The sequence below is a fragment of the Jaculus jaculus genome, chromosome 12 (assembly GCF_020740685.1).
Source record: "Jaculus jaculus isolate mJacJac1 chromosome 12, mJacJac1.mat.Y.cur, whole genome shotgun sequence".
In the NCBI taxonomy this organism is placed as follows: Eukaryota; Metazoa; Chordata; class Mammalia; order Rodentia; family Dipodidae; genus Jaculus; species Jaculus jaculus.
In genome coordinates, this window is record NC_059113.1 from 30,205,292 (window position 1) to 30,221,515 (window position 16,224).

The following is a 16,224-nucleotide window of genomic DNA, read 5'->3' on the forward strand; positions in this document are numbered from 1 at the left end:
AGACAAGACACGTCCTGGGACAAGAGCCCAGGCCTGGGCACCTCCTGCCAGCCCACAGAATTCTTCAGGACACTGAGGCTTCTCCTCATGGCTTTGGGTGTGGACTGACATCTAGATTGGCCAAGTGCCTGCCCACCCTCACTCCTCATCTGGCCAGGACTCTGAGAACTAAGACAGATCGTGTTGGGAAAGCACGGAACACAGTACCTGGCTGCAGCAGATCACACGAGCAGTCATTTTGTTGTGTCACATCTCATGGCGACGTCATGCTACTTCCTGAGTAACACAGGCAGCTAACCGTGGACGATGCTAGAGCCTCCCCCACCCAAATATCCTGACACTGGCCTGGAGCATGTAGAGAGGCCAATAATACGGGTGCCATCAATCCTCGTGGCAGCTCAGAGAGGAGTCCCAACTGCCTCCTCCTGTGACAGTGAGCTTTTGGGGAGACCCAGCTGCTATGGTCACTGCCCTTGGGCTCCAGGCGCACAGGACTCAGAGTATGCCACAACCTCACTGTACCTTAGTTTTGGAATCTATGAAGTGGCTGCAGCTCCACATCCCTTGGGACAGCTATGAAGACCTCAAGAGATGAGAAAAGAGCTAGCGGGCCGGCAAGATGGCTTAGTGGTTAAGGCACTTGTCTGTGAAGCCTAAGGACCCAGGTTCGCCTCCCCACATAAGCCAGACACACAAGGTGCTGCATGCCCACAAGCTGGTGCACGTGTCTGGAGCTCAACTGCAGCGGCTAGAGGTCCTGCTGCGCAAACACTCTCTCCCTCCCTCCCTCAAAAATAAATAAATAAAAAGTAAAAGATCTCTCTACCAAACTAGCTGAGGGCTTAACCCAGGGGACAGGATGGGGATCTGAGAATACCCTCCCTGCAAGAGCATGCAGCTTCAGGAACGAGCTGCAGGAAGGGACATGCTCCATCTAAGCCACAGGACACGCAGAGCCTCACGGCCAGAAGTCGGGGTGCCAAGCAGTGGGGGGAGGGGCCCTCCAGGTGGCCGTGACACGCACGAGCTCTGCTGGAGTACTCTACCTATGGAGTGCTCTCAAAAATCACAAAGGTGCGCTGGAGACATGGCTCGGCAGTTAAGGCATGTTGTCTGCAAAGCCTAAGGATCCAGGCTCAATTCCCCAGTACCCACACAAACCAAATGCACAAGTTGGTGCATGTGTCTAGAGTTTGTCTGCAATGACTAGAAGCCCTGGAGTGCCCATATTCTCTCTGGTTCTCTCTCTCTCAAATAAATAAATAAATAAATAAATAAATAAATAAATAAATAAATAAAATATTTTTTAAAAGATCAGGGGCTGGAGAGTTGGCTTAGTGGTTAAGGCACTTGCTGGCAGAGCCCAAGGACCCAGGTTCAATTCCCCAGTACACATGTAAAGCCAGATACACAAGGTGGTATATGTGTCTGGAGTTCGTTTGCAGTGGCTAACGGTCCTGACATGCCAATTCTCTCTCTCTCTCTCTTTCTCTCTTTATCAGCCTCTTTTTCTCTTTCTCTCTCTCAAATAAATAATTTTTTAAATACATTTTTTAAAAATCACAAAGCCTTAGTCTCTTAAACCTGGCAGAACCATTTCCAGAACCTTCTGTTTGGATGGCCCAGGCACAAGGATTTGGCAGTGGATCCAGTCTTGGGGATGAGAAGACACACAAAGGGAGACTTGACTCCAATCTCAGCCTGACAGATCCAAGTTCTGGCTCCCCAAACTCAGCAAAGCACATGGAACCCCTTGAGTTAGGAAGTGGAAAAGAAATCCTGCTGGGAAAGAAGGAAGGGTCCAGTGGAGAAAAGGACCCTGGATACAACTGATGCAGGTAGGCCAGAGGGAACCGGACCCCGTGGGAAAGACATGGCAATGCATCTGCAGGGAAGAGATGGCACCCAAAGGTAAGAAACTGGGGTGCAGGCTAATGGGATCTGCTTTGATTTTTCTCAAAGAAAGGCGGTGACATCATCCACAGAGTCCAGTCCAATCTTTGGGAGAGGCATGTGCCCAGGACTTAGAGGGTGAAGGAGGGGCCAGGCTCTAGACCAGGACGGGGAGAACAGATTCAAGAGGCCCAGGGTGAACGCTCACAGATCTCACAGGGTCGGTGTGGCTAGTGGACTGCCCCGCAGCTAACTGCAATTGTGCTCAGGGGCTCTGTGACCCTTCTGCCTGGGGGAAAAAAATGTCTAGACCCTTCTGTTTGGATGGTCAGGTACGAGGACCTAAGGATCTAGCAATACAGCGCCATGTCAGTGAGTGACAGCCAAGGCTGCACAGAGACCTGGGAATGAAGGCATCAGAAAGCAGATTAGCTGAGCCCAAACTCAGCCTCTTGCAGGAAACACAAGACAGATCTCAAAACCATCTTGCCACAAAAGTTGGCATCTCCCACTCCTTTCCATGAGCCAGGACTGGATGTGAACTTTGATTGTTCAAAACAGTCTCATGGGGGAAAGACCACTACTATCTCTGTGCCTCGGAGGAGACTGAAAGCATGCAGTCCATCTGCCCAAGAACCTACACATGGCAAAAAAAAAAAAAAAAAAAAAAAAAAACTGGAACCCTAATACTACATGTCTCCAAAGCATGTTATCCAAAAAGCACATTTTTTTTCTTTATTTTCTTTCTTTTAATTTTTTTTAAAGATTTTGTTTTTCTAGTGACAAAAGTTGGGGCTTCGTGCCTGCATGGCAAACATGCTGGCTGCCTCTGAGTTGCACTCCCAATCCTCTGTTTTTCTATTTTTGTTTGTTTATTAGAGACAGAGAGAGAGTGTGTGAATGAGAATGGGTGTGCCAGGGCCTCTAGCCACTGCAAACGAACACCAGATGCATGCGCCACCATGTGCATCTGGCTTACGTGGGACCTGGAGAATTGAACCGGGGTCCTTAGGCTTCGCAGGCATGTGCCTTAACCACTAAGTCATCTCTCCAGCCCACAGTCCTCCATTTTTCTTAAAGAAGACAACATCAAACCAGGCACAGTGACTTGGTCCTGTAATCTCTGGGGAGATTACACTGGGGAGGTTGAGGCAAAATTCAGAAAATTCAAGGGCAACCAGTTCTCCATATAAAACCATGTCTCAAGAAAGAAGCAAAGGGGCTGGGATGATGGCTCAGCAGTTAAAGGTGCTTGCTTGCAAAGCCTCCCAGCCTGGGTGCCACATACAACAAGGGATTCAAAAGGAGCCTGGTGTGCATTTGCAGCAAGAGGCCTGGTGTACTTGCCCTACACACACACACACAGAGAGAATTATTTTAAAAGAAGAAAAGGTAAAGTGAAACATGGGACATTGTTTCAAAAATCTGCCCAACTCCCTCAAAAAAGGTACGTCCTCCACCAGGAAGCTGTGAATATGCGCTCTGCAAATATAACTTATGATCTGGAGCTGAGTTGATCCTGGGCTAGGGTGCTTCTAAATCCAATGGCAAAACCTCTTATACAAGAGACAGAAAAGACACAAGGAAGCCGTGTGACAACCAAAGCAGAGAGGAACGATGCCTTGACAAGCCCAATGTATCAGGGTTGCTGGCAGCCACCGGAAGCCAGGAGAAGCACCATCCAAGTCCCTCAGAACTCTCAGGGGAAACCTATCTGTCTCCAGAACAAGGGGACAATATAACTGTACAGGATAAGCATCCCACATCTCAAAATCAGAAGCCTGAAATGCTCCAAACTCCAAAACATTCCAAGTGTTGCCGTGACCCCACAGGCAAATGATTCCAAGCTGTACCTGGCTATCCTGGCACTCAGGAGGCTGAGGCAGGAAGACTGAAAGTTCCAGACCAGCCATGACAACTAAGTGAGACCCTGTCTCAAAACAACAACAAAAATAAACTATTTTAAGCCTTTTATTGACAACTTCCATAAATATAGGCAATATACCATGGTCATAATCCCCTTCTCCCACTCCCAAGTTCTCTTTTCCAAATTCCACCTCCCCTCCCAAACCCTTCCCCCAACCAAATCCCTTCTTTCCAACTAGTAGTTTCTCTTTCATTTTAATGTCATCATTTTCCCCCTCACATTATGCTCATCTTGTGTAGGTAGTGTCAGCCACTGTGGCTCATGAATATCAAGACTATTGTGTGTCTGGAGGACAGTATTGTAAGCAGCCCTCTCCTCCCTTTGGCTCTTACATTATTCCTGCCACCTCTTCCACAATGGTCCCTGCACCTTCAAGGATGTGACAGAGATGTCTTGGTGCTGAACACTCCACTGTCATTTCTTAGCACTCTGGTGAGTTTTGAGTCACGCAAGTGGTCAATGTCATCTGAAAAGAAAAGCTTCTCCAACCAAAAGTGAGAGTAGCATTAATATACGGACATAAACATAAGTGGCATTAGAGGGCAGTTTGGTGGGCATAATATGAGCATTTAGCCAGTCAAAAGTAGTAGTTTCCCACTGCCCCTCCTAGGGCTTATGACCTCGTCAGCCATAGGCTTTTGACTAGATTTTTCAGTACCAGACATGAATTTCCTTCTGTGGAGCAGGGCCCAAATCCAACCAGAGAGTAGGTGGTTCTCCTCATAACCGACATGCCACCATTGCACCAGTTGGTAAATTTTGTCTGGCAGGTCAGCCATAAGTCTTGCAGTTAAGACCACTGATGACCTTTCTCCTCCCAAAGGCTGTGTGCTACATAGCTCTTTCCAGCATCCTGACAGCTAGTTAATAGGAAGGAGGCTCCCTCCCAGGTCAGCTCCAGCTTAATTTCTCAGTGACCTACAACCTAGGCATGTGGAGTCTTCAGCAATCAGGTTCTGGTGGCCATCCAAGAGCCTCGGCAATAGCCTCTAATGTTTTGGGGGCATCAGGAGCCTCACTAGACCCTAGCTCACCCAGCACTGAAATTTTTCTAATGTGGCTTCTGAACACAACACAAACTATTTTTATTGTATTCAGTTATTTATTTGAAAGTGAGAGAGAAGGCAGCTAGAGAGAGAGAGAGAATGGGTGCATCAGGGCCTCTAGCCACTACAAATGAACTCCAGATGCATGTGCAGTCTCGTGTATCTGGCTTTACGTGGGTCCTGGGGAATCAAACCCCGGTCGTTAGGCTTTGCAAACAAGTGCTTTAACTGCTAAGCCATCTCTCCAAGCCCACAAACTATTTTAAAATATTTTTATTTAGTCATTTGCAAGGAGAGAGAAAAAGATAATGAGAAAGAATAGGCATACAGGGCTTCTTTCTACTGGAAAAGAATTCCAGATGAATGTATAACTTTGTGTATCTGATATTACCTGGGTTCTGGGGAATCAAACCGGGGCCAGCAAGCTTTACAAACACATGCTTTTAACCACTGAGCAATCTCCCTAACGTAAAAAAAAATTTTTTTTAAAAAAGAAGGTTGGGAATGTAGATCAATGGTAATGTGCTTGCCAAATATGCACAAGACCCAAGAGGTTGGGGAGATGGCTTGGCTCCGTGGCTGAAAGCACTCGTCAATGAAGCATGGGGACCTCTCGGGCCCTCGTGGAAAAGCTGGGTGTGGCCATATATACGTGTAACTCCGGTTCATGAGGAGCCAAGACCAGAGAATTTCTGGGTTCACTGTGTGGACAGCAGGTCTGGGTTGAAGGAGAGACCAGGTCTCAAGGAAAGAAACGGTGCAAGTGAGTGATAAGAAAAGGATACCCTAGGACACCTTCCAGCAAGCTGTTGGTCAAGGAGGCCATTGCCAAGGCTCTTGGTTGCCCACCAGAACTAGGTGGTAAGACCCCATTGCTGAAGACTGCACATGCCTGGGCTGCAGGGTCACTGAGAAATCAAGCTGCAGCTGAGCTGGAAGCCTCCTCCCTGTTGACGACCTGTCAGGATGCTGGAAAGAGCTATGCAGCCTGTTGGGTGAGATAATTCATCACTAGTGTTAGCCAGCAGTGGACCCTGCAAGCTTTATGGCTCTTCAGCCAAGCCAAATGTATCAACTAGTGCAACGGTAGCATGTCTGTTTTGGGGAAAATCAATTGCTGCCTGATTGGACTTGAGGCCTGCTCTATGAGAGGGAATTACTGCCTGGTACTGAAAACCTAATCAAAAGTCTATGTCTGGGAAGGTCATATGTTACTGTCTGGCTAACTGAAAAATTGGATCCACCAAACTGCCCTCTACCTACTTATGTTCATGTCCATATAATAATGATACTCTCACTTTTGGTTAGAGAAGCTTCTCTTTTCAAAAAAAAACCCACCTGAAGTGCTGAGAAGAAGGGACAGAGGACTGTTCAGCACTGAGTGAGTCATCTCTGTCACACTCTCCAAGGCTCAGGGACCTCTGTGGACGAGTTGGTGGAAAGAATGTAAGAGCCAAAGGAAGGGGAGGATTGCTTTGCAAAACTGTCTTCTAGACACAAAGTGGATAGTCATGACCTCACAGTGGCTGATGCTACCTATATGAGACCTGCAAAATATGAGGGAAAAATGATGACGTCAGAATAGGAGACCAGGGCTGGAGAGATGGCTTAGCGGTTAAGGCCCTTGCCGGCGAAGCCTAAGGACTCATGTTCGATACTCCAGATCTCATGCAAGCCAGACACACAAAGTAATGCAAACTGCACAAGGTCGCACATGCACACAAGGGGACTCATGTGTTTGGAGTTTGATTGCAGTGGCTGGAAGCCCTAGGGCGTCAATTCTCTCATGCGTACACTTTCTTGCATGAAAAGGCCACTGTCTAAATGTATATACTATGCTCACCAAACTTCCCAGTAAGCACTTCTCTTAATGTTCATACCCATATATTAATGCTACTCTCACTTTTGGTTAGAGAAGCTTCTCTTTTCAGATGGCAGTGACCTTGGGATGACTCAGAAGGCACCATGGTGCTGAGAAGAAGTGACAGAGGAGTGCTCACCACTGAAATATCTCTATCACACCTTCCAAGGCTCAGGGTCCATTGCAGAAGAGGTGGCGGAAAGAATGTAAGAGCCAAAGGAAGGGAAGGGCTCCTTACAACGTGCTCCTCAAGACACAAATTGGCCTGGATATAAATGACTTCACAGTGCCTGACACTACCTACACAAGATCATCATAATTGGAGGAAAGATGATGACATCAAAATAAAAGAGAGACTGGTTGAGAGAGGGAGAAAACATGATGGAGAGTGGAATTTCAAAGGGGAAAGTGGGGAGAAAGGGAATTACTATGGGTTATTGTCTACAATTATGAAAGTTGTCAACAAAAATAAATAAATTATTAGTTTTTTTAAAAAAGGCCAGTCTAAGCTGGGTGTGGTGGCACACGCCTTTAATCCCAGCACTTGGGAGGCAGAGGTAGGAGGATCGTCATGAGTACAAGATCGTCATGAGATTACGTAGTAAAAAACAGGCCAGTCTGTTGGGCTTGCATCAAAAAAAAAAATTTTTTTTTTTAAATAGGAGATCAATTGGAAAGAAGGGATTCAGTGGAGGGCCGTTTAGAAGTGGGAAAAGGAAAGTCAATGAGAAGGGATTATGAACATGATATGTTTCTATATGAACAGAGGTTTTCAATAAAAAGTTACAAAAATAAAAGATACCTGGCATTCTCCTCTGGCCTCCACACACACACATAGTGTGCATACATTTTTACATACATGTGCATACACCACAATGCTCTACACACACGCACACAAGAATGCATTATAAAAAAGCACGAGGGCTGGAAGATGGCTTAGCGGTTAAGCGCTTGCCTGTGAAGCCTAAGGACCCCGGTTCGAGGCTCGGTTCCCCAGGTCCCACGTTAGCCAGATGCACAAGGGGGTGCACGTGTCTGGAGTTCATTTGCAGTGGCTGGAAGCCCTGACATGCCCATTCTCTCTCTCCTTCTCTCTGTTGCTCTCAAATAAATAAATAAAAATAAACAAACAAAGCGACACAAAAGGGAAATTCTATACCTTGACACTTTGTCTTCTACAAAGTCATTAAAGATAATGCATGCAGGCTCTGTGTACAAAGTGTAGATGAAACACAAATGGATTTCATGTTTGGACTTGGGTCCCCTTCCCAAGATATCTCAAGGTATCCTCAAGATACCCAGCTGGAGCTGCGGCCAGCAGGAGGCAACTGAGTCAGGGTGAGCCAGAGCCAATGCATCTGCCACAGGGTCAAGGCCAGGATCCCAAGGGGCTATGACTCTGTTGGCCAGGCCCAGGCTAGCTCACGACCAGCACAGAAAAGGAATATGGTGGTGGACATGCTCTGTCACACCGCCCTGGGGGGCCTGGGCCATTCCCAGACGACCACTAAGGTTTCTGGGGACACTCCTCGTGGACCTCAACTCTCCCAGAAGCCAGGGAGGGGCTTGGCTCCTTTGATGGGGCAGGTGCTCCTGACAGCTTGAGGCCCAGCAGGGGAACTGTTGGCACAGCCAAGCCTCCGGCTACATGATGGAGGGCAAGAAGCCGCCCTGCCCTGATCACAGAGCCAAACTCACAGGGCAGGAGAAGATGGTGCGCCACAGGGTTGGATCTAGTGCCCATTTCACAAATAGGGAAACAGGCTTGAAGGGGAAGGGCATCAGGCATGGTCATTATCACCTCTCCTGAAATCACAGTACTATATTATAGTATATCACTTCTAGCCAGGGGCCCCATTCTCCTCAAACTAGGATTCAGGGATGAAGATGGGGAGGAAAGCAAGTGGAGGGTACCAAGAGCCAGAGCTTACAGGCAGAGGGCTGTCAGGAAAAGGAGAGCCAGGGAAGCAGGAACCCTCTGAGAAAAACCGTGGGCATCTCCCCTTCGGGACTTGTTCTGTCTTGAAGCTGGCCAGCCCCACGTGCTGGGGGATCAGACCTGCTGAGAGTTTGGAGAGCTGCGCGGCTGGACAGCGACAGGCTATCTTCCCACAGGGGCTGGACTGGTGGCTGGGGGGGGGGTGCATTAAGATGCATAGGCTCCCAGGCTCCCCAGGCCCTCTAAGCCAGAATTCTGGGGCCATGGATGATTTAAATTCCCCAAGGGATCCAAAGAAGGAGGCCCCCAGGCAAGCCTGAGTCTAAGCTGCTCCAATGCTGCACATGCAGGTCCCCTGCCTCAGCACCACTAAAACTTTATAAAGAGTCAAGGACAGATGAGCTTGGCGCTTTCAAAGGTTCCACACATAGCCAGGATGCCATGGTCTGCAGACTGTGTAACTCAGCCCTTAACTCACACCCACAGGAGATAGTACCAGAGCCCTGGGACTGCAGACACTGGACACCACATGGCCAGGCTCCTGGTGTGGGAAACCAAGGAATGTGTTATATGGGCGGGAGGAGGGAGGAGGAAGAGGGGACTACAGATCTTACGTACTTTCAGCCACATAAACACATTTACACAGTCACTGAAAAAAATCCCAATCACTTTGAGAACATGAAGCATTTGGTGGCGGGGGGGGGGGGAGGCAGGACTATACTTTCCACTCTCACTGTTGTAACTGGACCATGTACGCGCAGCACTACCGTAATTAAAGACCGTAATAATTAACAAATGAATACAACCAAGTCCGCGACTCCTTCTTCGCTTTGCTATTTTATCCTTGCCACCCTCAGAGATGTTAGCCCCACAGCAGGAGGGGGGCGTGGAGAGGGGGCAGGGAGGGCCACACACCCAAGGCAGGAGAGGACGTTGCCTGACAGGGGTGAGTGTTCTGGGTGCACGTCCACGGTCCCAGCCTCCCTGCACTGGGCGCAGCGTGCACACGTGCCCAAAGCTATTTGTTGAAAGCACGAATGATGCTAAAATTTGACATCCTCGGGGCCTGCGTCATAGCATTTGACAAGTCAAGACCTCTAGGATTCTCTGAGAAGGGTCGGGAGAGAAGAGAAAGAAATGAGATGTCCAGGCCTCAAGAGTACTATCTAAGTTGGGGGGGGGGGGGTGGGCAGGTGGTCCATGACCAGCAGGTGGCCAAGTTACTCTGAGTTTGTAATGCTCTAGCCCTCCCAAGCCAATTTCCACCAGGCTAAGGTAGGACTTTCACCTGCCACCTGGGGACTTAGAGCCCCCAGGGACCCAACCATGCCTCTGCCCTCCATGTGACCTCCCCAGACCATGCGAAGCCCTCATGCCCTTTCACAGCCTCCCACAGACCTGAGCAGGAGGCTAGTCTTATCCTGAGGTCGGGATCCCAGAGGCAGAGGTCAGGGCAAGGAGGGGACACGGCTGCTGCCACCCAAAACACCAGCTGCTGGAAGTGATTTATTTTTGCTTTAAGTGATGGAGAATTGCAGGGCTGGAGCAGCCAGCTCAGGGGGGCCTCGAGCTGCAGCTGGAAGACGGAGGTGGGCAAGGGTAAGGACACGCCTCCAGCCTGGGCCTCGCGGCTCCTTCAGACCTCTCTCACTCTATCCTCTCAGCCTCTCTCACACACGTAGCAGCCAAAGCATCCCACTTTCTTCGCTCATTCCCCCCTCACCTACACCCCACCACCAAGCTTCTTCACAGCTCAAAGGAGGCCGTGGAAGGCAGAGGCTCCCATCTTCCTTCTAAACATGTTCTGTGTGACCCCTCTCTGGACGCAGGTCTAGCTCCCACACTGAGGGTGCCATGTCACTCCTACCCCCACCCACAAATACCCTCCAAGATGGGGGCAGGGAGAGACACTCGAGGTTCCAGTTTGCCCTTGATTTGGTCTCTCACTTGTCCCCAGGTGATCCCCCATCCACTCAGGGGAGAAAAGAAGGTCTGTGCTGGGCCACCAACAGATCACAAGAAAGCATTAGGTTCACCTCACAGACAGGGACACTGCTAATGCTGATCACATTTTAAAAATTAAAAAGTCAAGCCAGGCGCGGTGGCTCACGCCTTTAATCCCAGCACTCGGGAGGCAGAGGTAGGAGGATCTCCAAGAGTTCGAGGCCACCCTGAGACTCCATAGTGAATTCCAGGTCAGCCTGAGCCAGAGTGCGACCCTACCTCGAAAAACCAAAAAAAAAAAAAACAAAAAAAAACCCACCAATTAAAAAGTATATATAAAACCTAGATGTCAGCCAGCCAATGGGGCACATGCCTTTAATCCCAGCATTTGGGAGGCAGAGGTAGGAGGGATCGCCGTGAGTTCAAGGCCACCCAGAGGCTACATAGTGAATTCCAGGTCAGCCTGGGCTAGAGTGAGACCCTACCTCGAAAAACAAAAACAAAAACAAACAAAACCTAGATTTCATGCTCATAAGAAAGCAAGGGAGTTGCACTGATCAAAATACCAGCAGCAGTAGCCGGGTGTGGTGGCGCACGCCTTTAATCCCAGCACTCAGGAGGCGGAGGTAGGAGGATCGCCGTGAGTTCAAGGCCACCCTGAGACTCCATAGTGAATTCCAGGTCAGCTTGGGCTAGAGTGAGACCCTACCTCAAAAAAACAAAAAAAAAAAAAAAAAAAAAAACCCAAAGGGGGGAAAAAAAATACCAGCAGCAGTGGGAACGTGGCCCACCCACCTCCCCCCAAGGCCAGGTGGGGGAAGTCAAGCAGGCAGCAGAATGACCCATCACCCAGAGGAGCCACAGTTAACCAAGAGGCACCTACCTCCCTGGGCCTCAGTATGCTCATACCTACAGTGGGACTGGTTTCTCTCCTTGCAGGCTAAGTTAAGGATGTTCACAGCCAGACTCAGATTTAGAGTTCGAGAAGGTGCCAACAGAGGCCCCAAACCTCACTCCTCTTGCTCAGCCCCAGGACATCAGGGTCAAGGACTCAAGCCCAAACTCTAGACCCCAGGTGGGCCCCAACAAGCTCTGAAGATGGAATATAATTCCCACTACCAGGCTTCTGCACATGCAGTGTGTCAGACAGCACACATGTAGCTGAGGCTACCCCCGTCCAGAGAAGGTCAAGCACACAGCAAGTTCTCAAACAATGAAGGCCCTGGCAGAAACCTCCACTTCCATAGCCTTTTTTTGTTTATTTCTTTTTTGTTTATTTGTATTTATTTATTTGAGGGCAACAGACAGAGAACGAGGCAGAGAGAGAGAGAGGGAGAATGGACGCGCCAGGGCCTCCAGCCACTGCAAACGAACTCCAGACGCGTGTGCCCCTTTGTGCATCTGGCTAACGTGGGTCCTGGGGAATCCAGCCTCGAACCGGGGTCCTTAGGCTTCACAGGCAAGCGCTTAACTGCTAAGCCATCTCCCCAGCTCCCCCATAGCCTTTCCTGTTTGTTCCCATCCCTCTCCAAGTTTGAGTCTTCCAAAGAGACCCGGGCCACAGGTGACCCGAGGTCTGTTAGCAGGCTCTCGAGGGTACACAAGACTGAACCCACCAACCCCAAAGCAGCGCTGATGCCCAGCAAGGGGGTGGCTAGGAAGGACTCGAAGGCCTGCTGGTTATGCTTGCATTCCTGCAACGATAGCCAGTGCTGCCGAGCAGAAGGCCAGGGAGAGCACAGGACCCAGGTCACCTGGGTCCCCATGTCCTCATTGACGCCACCTCTGTAGCTGTCACTTTGGTAGATACACAAGAAAACTAGAGCTGTGAGACATCAGCCCCTGAGACCACTTACACAGCAATCTACCTCCCCTCTGTAGTCTGTTTCCCACTGGGCCACAGTGACAGATCCCTAAGGATCAGAGACCAAGTGCCCACACTCCGCATTTGTGGGCTCATTTCTGCCCAGCCCACCGTCCCCCAGAGGCATGTGTAAAAGGCTCCTCCTGCTTCCCATCCAGAACCTCCCTTGCTTGGCTTCAGTGCCACGTCAGGGACGAGACACCGACGCTGTGAGTACGTGGCCTGCTCCACCTGCCTCTCGGACACTCCTCATGTCCTCAAATCTTCCCCAAACAGTGAGACCCACTTATGCAACAGCCAATTATAAGTGTGCTGGACACTGGCGTCTCCACTCCAGAACACACAGCCAACACAGCTTGTGAGGTCGTCACTGAGGCTTCGGGGGGGGGGGGCATGTCGAGAGCCCCACCTGCACGCCAGGACTTCACGGCATCATGAGGAAGCAACTTCCCGAGGGCTGAAAAGGCAGGCAGACCCCAGGGCCTGGTGGCAGGGGTGGAAGATAGCCTGGGACACAAATACCCTAGGCAAGGCTGTCTGCGGATGGCAGGAGGGTGTGGCCTGTCTCTGGGTGAGCCCAGAGCTCCTGGGTCAGAGGCACACAGGCCACAAAACAGCTCCAAACCTCTTGGCCTCCATCACTGTCTATACAGCGGAGCTGATGTTGCTCTCCGCACTAGCGGGCCATTAGCAAATTAAATCAGCTGGCCAGGTGCTGGGCCTTCAGCTCCTTCCTGGGGCCAGCTCATCTAGAAAGGCCTCCACTCCGCCTCCATGGATCCTCTGAAGTACCGGCAGCCCTGCCTGTGGCCCACTTTCAGGCAGCTCCCTTCATTCTTATTTCATCCACTGCATTCCCTGCTGTTAGGCCCCATCACACCACTAAGCAGAGGGGCCTGCCCAGCCTTCCCCCCCTGCTGCCCACGAGCCACCCCCTCCTGGTCTCTCCTCAGTGCCAGCCACTGGCAGAGCTCCAATGCCAGGCCACAGAGAAGAGGCAGGTGTGTCCATGTGTCACTCACAGTAAATCCCTGCCTGAAGCCTAGCCACAGGCACCAGCTGCACCTGTCAGAAGGGAGGGTCTTGCCTAGAGCTGAGCTAGGAGTATGGAATTTGGGGGGGGGGGGGGGGAAGGGGAACCGAGACGGACTACTGGCCAAGCACCTCAGTATACCTCTGTGGCTCTTGCCAGGCCTCAGGCAGGGGCTGCCGGGAGTGACAACACAGTCACTTCCGCCCAACTCGGTGCCAAAGCCTTTGGGTGCCATGCTTATTCATGCCAACTATGGCCCCAGGGCACTGGAAGCCTAGCCAGGCCTGAGGGAACTAGCTGCAGGCTGTGCTCGTCCCAGTGCGGCAGAGCCCCAGGGTGCTGCTGTGGCCAACTCTGTTACAGTTACATTGCTACTGCCTCTGTCGTTTCCCTGCTGGAGGGCCACCCAGGATCACTGCATCCTGCTTGCATAGGGTAGAGGGACACAGTAACCCTCATCAGGAAGGTTCTTTGACATGGGGAAAACAAGACAAGGTTTGGCTTTAAACCAAACCTGATGCATGCCTTTGGAAGCAGAGGTTCTAGACAGCCCTTCACCAGGCTCACCCCTATGGTGGACCCTGCCCGGGCAGCGCGGTGGCCCTGCGAGACTGGACATGGGGATTGGACTCAGGAAGGGTCCAAAGGAGGTAGACAGCTTGGAGCTCTAGCTGTGGCCCCTTCCAATGTGCAGGTTCATTTTCCTCATGCCCACCCAACCCAGGAGGAAGGGGAACCCCAAGGAAGCCAGGGACTCAAAGGCTCACACCTGCCAAACCTACGTCAACAAGACACTTAACAGGACACCTGCTATATGCACACAGAAGGGTTCCAGTGGACAAAAGGGTTCTGTTCTGTTGTCCAGCACTCTGAAGGGATCTTCTTTATCCCCAAGGGTGGTTGAACATCTCCCCATTCCCACCCTGCTCTCTTGGGGGACTCATCCCCCGGCCAGGTTCCCCTGTTATGGCAACAAACTTTGGGTCCTCTGGCTGGTTGGAAGAGCCTTTGGAACATAGTGACTGATATTGGTGAGAAGTCTCGGGGGATGGGGGGTCCTGTGCAGGCACTGACGGCCTCATAGAGGTGGGGCTCCTCAAAAAGAAACCAGGTACTCAGATCTGCCTCCCCTCCCTGACTCCTCACCAGCACATGGCTGTGGCCCAGGATAAAGGTTGGTTGAGGAAGCCCCCCCCCCAAAAAAAAAAATGAGCTGACTAGTTCAAGATGAAACTCGAGTCTGGTCCCATGGATCAGCAGCCAGGGGCTGGCATCTCAGAGATGGGGAGCCCTTGTGGATTCCAGTCTTCAAAGATGAGGCTACTGATCTCAGCAGTGTGGGCCCAGGTTGGGGAGGAGTATGTAGCGGTCGAGAGGTCCCCAGTGTTGTGCCCCAGGGCTCTGGCCTGGGGCACCGGGGACTAAGGAGGAAAAGAAATGGCCACAGGCAGTATGGCACTCTGGAGTAGGCACTCCCTGGGAAGCCAGGAAGAGGCAGCCCTGGTCCCACCAGGCCTAGGCAGTGGTGAGACAGAACCTCCCAGAACAGGAAGCCAACACCAAAGTGTCACTTTGCTATGAGCTCCGTCCCCAACACGGTCTTAACGCATTCACATGACAAGTGCACAAACCCAAGGCAGGCACACTCACAAGCCCCCACCAGGCGCTCTCATCCCAGCTGCCTCTCCCCCTGGGCCCAGCTCCTCCCACAGTACTCAGAGCAGAGCTGTCCGCTTAAGAGAGACCCTCCTTATCCCTGAGTCCCTGTGGATTTCTCACGGGCCGACTTTTGAAAAGGCTAAAGGGAGCCCCTGGACTTGCCGGCTGGCTCCCGCGGGGGGGGGGGGCGGCGTGGAAATCATATCCAAAATATTTTTACTCTATTACCAGCAAAGAGCAATGCACAGAGAAATGACTCCAAGAATCCCCAGGACTTGGCAAGAGGGGGGGGGTGCATTCTTGGGCCGTCAGTCAAGCCTGCGATGCGCACCCACTCTGGACCCCACCTAGATGACAGGTCTCAGGGAAGGTCACACCTAAGACCTCCCGCAAAAGTGGCTCCGCCTGCTGCTGCTTCCGAGCCCCCCAGCACCACCACCACCATCAGCAAAGCAGCCAGAGTTGGGGCGGGGGGGGCGAGGTCTCCTCAAAGTTTCCTGGAGGGCCCCTTCCACCACGGGTGGAGGTGAGCCGGGTGCAAAGTTCCGTGGTGGCGGTAGCCCGGAACATGGCAGGGAAGAAAAGCTCGCAGTCAGCATTTCTTTTACCCAGGGAGAGGAGAAAAAAAAGAGAGAGAGAGAGAGAGAGAAGGAAAAAAAAAAGAAAGCTCCCTGCCCCACCTTCCCAGGGGCTGCAACACCTCGCGCTCAGCCCGGGCCGGCAAGGGGCCTGCGGGGAGGGCTGAGACGGAGCCCGCGGGCCGTGCGCCCGCCCGGGGCCGCACACCTACCTCGGTCCGTGGCACGGGCGCGGCGCGCCCCGCGTCCTCCGAGCTCCGGGCTGCCGTTCCTGGTCCTGGTGGCCGCCGCGCTGGCTGCATTGCCGCCGCCGCCGCTGCTGCCGTCTCGGCCGGCCGCCGCCTCAGGGCAGCCTCCGGGGGCGCTCCATGCCGAAGGGGGCGCGTCGTTGCCGGGCGCCACCGGCCGGCCCACGGGTCGGGGGCGCTCGCCTGGACGGCGCCCCCGGCCGCGCGGAGCTTGCTCCGGTCGGCGCGGCCG

At 51.9% G+C, this 16,224-nt stretch overlaps 1 protein-coding gene across 1 annotated transcript in view; it reads right to left on the reverse strand.

Annotated features, from left to right (window-relative positions):
* Kcnj12 (potassium inwardly rectifying channel subfamily J member 12) overlaps nt 1-16,018 on the reverse strand; it is a 50,696-nt gene extending 34,678 nt beyond the window's left edge. Inside the window, exon 1 of the mRNA XM_045131943.1 lies at nt 15,957-16,018. The gene's annotated coding sequence lies outside the window, so the exon portion shown is untranslated. The remainder of the gene's footprint in view (nt 1-15,956) is intronic.
* Between the last annotated feature and the right edge of the window lie 206 nt (nt 16,019-16,224).